Source organism: Lactuca saligna, chromosome 2, assembly GCF_052625555.1.
Source record: "Lactuca saligna cultivar CGN05327 chromosome 2, ASM5262555v1, whole genome shotgun sequence".
In the NCBI taxonomy this organism is placed as follows: Eukaryota; Viridiplantae; Streptophyta; class Magnoliopsida; order Asterales; family Asteraceae; genus Lactuca; species Lactuca saligna.
Genome location: NC_136418.1, coordinates 27,547,789 through 27,554,626, shown reverse-complemented (window position 1 = coordinate 27,554,626; position 6,838 = coordinate 27,547,789). Strand labels below are relative to the sequence as shown.

At 33.0% G+C, this 6,838-nt stretch overlaps 1 pseudogene; it reads left to right on the top strand.

Moving 5' to 3' along the window:
- The first annotated feature begins 666 nt into the window (after positions 1-666).
- Positions 667-1,297, top strand: LOC145030823 (protein METHYLENE BLUE SENSITIVITY 1 pseudogene; annotated as a pseudogene).
- Positions 1,298-6,838: the final 5,541 nt, after the last annotated feature.

Sequence of the window (6,838 nt, the reverse complement as noted above, 5' to 3'; positions counted from 1 at the left end):
ATATATATATATATAAATAAGTAAAAGTATTATGTAGCCTTTTAATTTTAAAATGAAAAAAAACCTATAAATTAACATGTAAATATTATTTATTTAAAAAATATGACAAAATAACAAACATCAAAACTCATAATAAATTGACAAGAACAAAATTATTTTCATTTATTAGGGAGGACAAGTATCAAGCTCGTATTTTTATAATTTGTTAAGTATGGGTGTTTTTGGAATTGCTTATTTACAGTGTTTATTAATTCATTTGGAGATTATTTATTTAAAGTGTTTATTAATTTATTCCGATTTGAATCATGTAATAAATATTCTTAGGCGTTCAGTTATATTATAACAATAATAAACTAATCCAAATATTTGTTTCTAAAACCTTGTTTACACATCGAATAAATTAATAAAACATATTTAAATAGCATAAAAGATTTTAAATAAGCAATTCCAAACCCCTCAATTTATGTTTTAATATTTTTGTTTTATCATAAATCAAATCCAACCTTTCTTCTAGTTAATTTTATTTCATTAAAACATAAACATAATTTCAATACTATTCTCAAACGAGGTCACAAATCAGAATCCAACAACTCAAACTCGATCCTATTTGCTATCATATCCGAAAAAGAAGAGAAAAAGAAAAAAGCTATGTTATTCTAATTATTTAAAGGCCACCAATTAGGGTTCATCACTTGTTCGCATTTCAATCTCTTGTGTTTATCCGCTTCCCCTTTTCTTCATTTCCTCTCTTCTCTCCTTGTCGTCGATCGAAACCCTAGCGTCCGTCGTAACAAGCAAAAATGACAGGAAAAGCGAAGCCGAAGAAGCACACGGCGAAAGAAATCCAGGCGAAAGTTGACGCGGCCACGACCAACAGAGGAGGCGGCAAGGCCGGAGTTGCTGATCGGACCGGTCAGGAGAAGGGAGGTCACGCTAAGTTCGAATGCCCTCTCTGCAAGATCACTGTACCGGATGTTAAAACGATGCAGATCCACCATGAATCGAAGCACCCTAAGCTTCCGTATGATGAATCAAAGATAACTAACCTCCATGCCGTGCTCGCACCCGTTGCGGATACATCCAAGGGTCGCCCTGGTGTTCGTGGTAGTCTCAAGAAGTGAAGATCTTCGTCGATTATCATGGGTGAATCGTCTATCTCCTCTGCCGATTCGATTTAGGTTTAATTTCTCAATCTCGTGTTCGTTAAATGGATGATGGTTTCTGTTGGTGTGTTGTTGAAAGCTAAGCTATGCTCTTATACTTATTTATATATTTCGATCCTAAAATCTATTATCTATCCTTTAGATTGCTGATTATTTTTCGTTAGGTAGTAGATAGTTATGATGATCTTGTTTGTTTAATCTCATTTCTCCAGCATCTTTCTAATAGGAATCATGTGTTCAAAGTTGCGATTTGAGATAAAACTTTTGTTCAGAGTTCTTGATTTCTACACCCGATGTATTAATCACCCCTAAATCTTTTCTATGGTATTAGATTTCCCAATTAACAAACGTGAAAGTTGCCATAAATGTAAAGTTTATACACCCAAAGTATTGATCATATTGAGATGTATGCTATCAGAATGATGTACAAAGAAACATACTTTTATATCAAAAGATAGTAAGTAATGATTTTCTTATTTGTTAGGATCAAAATTAGGAGATTTGGTGAACAGTGTGTGAATGAAAATTGGTTAATTAAGATGAAAATGGTTTTCTTACTTGAAAATAAAAATTACATAATTAAAATTAGAAAACAAAATTAGAACATAGTAATCTTCAAAATACATCACGCCAAATTTTCTTCCGAATCCTAAAATCCTTGATTTTTTAGCATTTTAATAAACTCGATTTATCTTTAAAGGACTCCTTTCTTGTTATAAAACATAAACTTTGAGCTTCTTGTTCTTGATAATATAACACAAAGTTTCTTGTTCTTGATAATATAACATTGTTCTTTTTTCTTAACTTTCTGATAAACGTTGTTTTCTGTGATGACATGACAACGTATCCTATGAAGTAGACAATAATGATGACGTGAATTTGGTAAAATAAATTTGAAAGTTGTGACTTGTGAGTAATTGTCTTGTGATGGAAAAATGAATGAGTGTTGGAATTCATAAGTTTGTAAAAGAAATTATATATAAAAATGGGGCAACTACTTGAGTTCTAGAGAAGAAGAAATAGGATGTGGTTTCTAACCTCTTTGAAGCGATCCTTAAAGAAGAAGAAATAGGATGTGGTGTCTAATCTCTTTGAAGTGATCCTTAAGTGTCGTTTGTTTTTTCGAAACGAAAATATCTGAAATTTGATGACCATCTTTGCAACCTTCTGTATTAGAAGATGAGTACCAAACGGATGCAGCATGTAATAAAAGTTTGTTTGTTTGTAATAAGTTAAAAGCTTCTAAAAAACAAACAACTGTTTGTATTTTAACCTCGTTTGAAACATAGAGTCTTGTGTTGCGCCGTCCAGTACACGTGCAAGTGTGCAACAGTTTTTAAGTCAAAAGTCTTTTAAAAAACAAACAGTTGCGAAGGGCTAAGTGTTATGTATGTGTTGCGTGGCGTAATAATAAATGATTAGAAAAGGTTTGTTAAAAAAAAAAAAAAAAAACAAACAACATCTTAATTATTCACATTTGGCACAACCACGTCACCCCATTGTGTGGTAGCTGTGGGGTACTCCTTTCAGTCTTGGGGTTTTTGTTTTATGTCATACTTTTTGATTGTCTAATATACAATTTTTGTTTTTCTTTTAATAATCAAATATTAAAAAATAAATAAAAACTTAAAAGATAAATATTATATTAAAGGTAATAACAAGGTTCAGAAAGACTTCAGGCTTGTCGTCGCGACAAGACCAATCGTAAAGCTTTATAAGCCGCATTAAGAAAATGATGTTTTTGAAGGGGTAAATGTTACTGTAGCATATCAAAGTTTCGTCAATTATCCGATTTGATCACTAAAGTTATTTTTTTTGCACTTGAGGTCATTAAAGTCATGTTTTACCTAATCCAATAAACCATTTTGCTCAAATTTAGCAGGTTACCAGGTTACAAGACTGATGTGATATTTATAATTAGTTTTTATTTATTCTTTATGAGCCACATCATATAATCCACTTAGATAAATAACAATATACTTTTAACTTTTTAAAATTTAAAGAAACCACCACCGTGAGTGTTATTTCTTTTACCCACATAACCAAGACTACCTTCATGAAACTGAAATCAATTTTGGTGGCTCCTCAATTAAATAAATAGTTAATTCGTAATATACTGATTGCACAGATGAATTAATACAAGAAAACGAAGAACGAATATCGATTTGGTGGCTAGAAAGATATGCTACTCCGCCATCGGCCTCTACAACCTCAAGCAAGATCGTGCTCCTCTGATACCATCTCGCCAACGAGATCCAAGCCGAAGAACTAGAATTCAAGGGTTAATGGTAGAGGAGGTTAAGTCGCCGAAAAGGGTTGGTGGTGGAGGAGGTGGAAGTTACAGGGAGATCGTGTTGTGATTGGGGGTTTGTTTGAGGCGACGATTATAGCTTCACCAGATGATATTTAGGCCAGCAACCGAAATGACCAAATCCTAAATCGGAAACCAATCATTCAAATACAGGCCCTAAATTCTGATTTCTTCAATCTATGTTCTTGAACAAATACACAAATATATGCCCTAAATTTCAATTTCGTCAATCTCCCACCACCACTTTCATCAACCTTCTAACATCACCATCTTCAACCTCACACTGTTGTCATCGTCCCTCTAATCCAAGCCCTAAATCGATAGATCATCGGTGAGAGTTCTTCATGTCTTTCATCTTCCCCTTTTCTTTCATTGATGAACACAATGAACATCAAGTGTTCTTAGTGTTTGTATGTATAAGAAAGATTGGTCCAAAACCAAATGATTTACGAGAAACAAACAGAATAAGCCCCTGCCACTTACTTGTATATAAAGCCACCATCCTTGTCTCTTCATTACAACCTACCCTTCAACAACAGACCATCCTTATTTTCTCTATACCAGTCACCATGGCCATTATCAACCTTTAGATTTCGATACTGAGAAGAAGAAGAAAAAGGGAATTTGATTCCTTGTCGTTGTGGAATCTCGCACATATACATAAAAGTTGTGAAGAAGATGTAAGTGATCGTTGATTGGGAACGAAGAAAAGGGGGTGTCGTTCAGTGACTAAGACGTTTGATCGATTGATAGATGGAGACAAAAGAGCAATGTTGATCTCTGGTTTGCTTGGGGTAAAGGCTACGAACGCAGAAGAAGCACAATCGGGATGCAGAAGCAAGCACAATCACCGGTTGATTTTTGTGGTGGGGGGAACCGGGAAGATGACGTACTGTTCTTCTTGGGTAAAGGGTGGGTTTTTTTTTTTTTTTTTTTTTTTTTTAAATTTTTAATTTAGGGTTTTAAAGTGGGGGAAAAGCCACATATTAGAAAAAAGAACAATAAAGCCACATAGGCTTGGTGTAACCGGGTAAAATTTGGATAATTCCCTTTTTTACCTGTTAAACAGGTAAAAAAAATGAGTTTTAATGGTTTATTGTGCAAAAAAATAACTTTATTGACCAAATCGGATAATTAACGAAACTTTGATATGCTACAGTGACATTTTCCCTTTTTTAAGTCGTGATACAAGACAACAATTTATATTAGTTTATAATTATATTATCATATAAATATATAGATTTATATCTATGGCACTTTACTATTTGAATAAAATCGAATTGGAAAATCTGCATTCAGACTATTTGGTTTGGATATTTGGATTTTTTAATTGGTTTTCAGCAAAACCGAATTATTGCTTTGGATTTGAAATTGGTTTTGATTTGCAAAACAAGAACCGAATAACAATTTATTATTTATTTAGTTATTAGGTGTGAGATCCGTATATTACACGGGTTGATTAAAAAAGTTATATATAAGGTATAAACATTAAGTATTTTATAAAAAAACTTTGGAAATAAATATAAATGAAATGATGAATAAGTAATTCAATCTATACTAATAAAAAACTATTATCATGTTTAAAAAATCATGTTAAATATGAATGTGTAAAAACTAAGTATTTTTTAAAGTAAACATTCAAAATAAATACAATAAATAGAATAAACCACAAGGATCATTTATGTAATTTGTCTTAATTAATCTATACTAATAAAACTAATTAATATAAATTCACAAATGGAATTCATTCAATAGAAATAATAACTCACAAATTGAATGATGACTATATACATTAATTTACATTAATTACCATAAAATGACATTTAATAGGTGGAAGTTGAATAAAAATGAAAAAAAAAATGTAAAAATGACAAGTAGAAAAAAAAATAATTTTAAACTTCTAAGAAAATAACATGTGTCAAATTCAATAAGAAATTGAAATTTGGCAAAATTATTTTTATTTATTAGGGTAGTTATTATTTATTTTTAATGTAGATCATAATAATTTATAAATTTACTACAGAAAAAATTACATAAATGGTCCTTGTGATTTACCAAAATTTGCAAAGTCACTACCTATTAATTTTTTTTTTGATGCATTTGGCCCTTGCGATTTGCAAAACTTGCAACGATGGTCCTTTTTCTTAACGTACAGCCAGTTTAGGCCAACTAAGCTAAAAAAAGGTGGGGTTATATTGGTCTTTTCACATCTAGCCTTCTCCATCCCCTTTAAAATCCCCTTGATAACGTTCATAAAGTTCAAACTGGACTATCTGAAAATATCGAAGCTCTACTCTCCTGAAAATGGTGATTTTTACATGTAGAAGCTTAGATGTAAGAGTCACATCTTGGATGGTGTAACATCCCGAATTCAGGTGTGTCTCTTAAACCCTTCTGCTTTTCCCAAGTTGTCAAGATAAGCCCCTTAAACGAATTGTTAGGCTTTTGAGTATGCTAGGTGTACTGAAGAGTACGATGCGCGTACTCGCGCGCTTAATTTTGGACGCGGACTCGCCTAGGTGCGCTAGGCGTACCCAGGGTTACGCTAGGCGTAGCGAGCCCAGGTGTAAACCCTATTTGGGGCTTGTGCACTATAAAGGGAATGTTATGGCCTTGACTCAACCCCATTTTAGAGAGTGAAACCCTAATAGAGAGTCCTCCTTCGTTTCTAGCTAGTGTGTTGGTGTTCTAAGCTTCAAAGTGTCATTTTAAGGTGGTGGAAGAGAAGAAGAGGCCATTTTGGAGGCTAGGAGTTGTGGGCAAGAGTAGATCCGAGCTTTTCAGAGGTTGGAGCTTCTTCCTGAGGTAAAAAGCTCAAATATTGACTTGTCATTTGTGTGGTGTGCTTCTTGGACCAATTTCTAAGGTTTTTAGTCCCAAGATGGAGACTTTATGAGCAAATGGTCTCCATTGGTCTAGATCTATCATATTTCAGGACTATAAGAGTTGTATCTTCATCTATACTCCAATAGATGACTGGATCATCAATAACATCTATAACGAGGCCTCTCTTTATTTTATTTTGTCACACAACAACTATTACATCTACCAATGTTTTACCTAACACATTTTGTAGATATAAAATACATATAGAGTTTAGATCATTTAAAACATGTATAAAATTGGTCATCCAACATAGATAGCAAGTATACAGATAATATGTACACACAGCACGTAATTTATATAAAATACTTCATATCTATGTGTAAGATGAAAGTAACTATGCAGTCACTTGGTAAGGTGGTGATTCCGAATTCAGACGGCACTTCGCTTCTTAAAAAATAATTTCCTTTGTCGAAATAGCGGGTTTTACAAAAAACCAGGCTTTGCTTGGAGCAGCGTTCCCGAGCCAAAAAAAACTCTT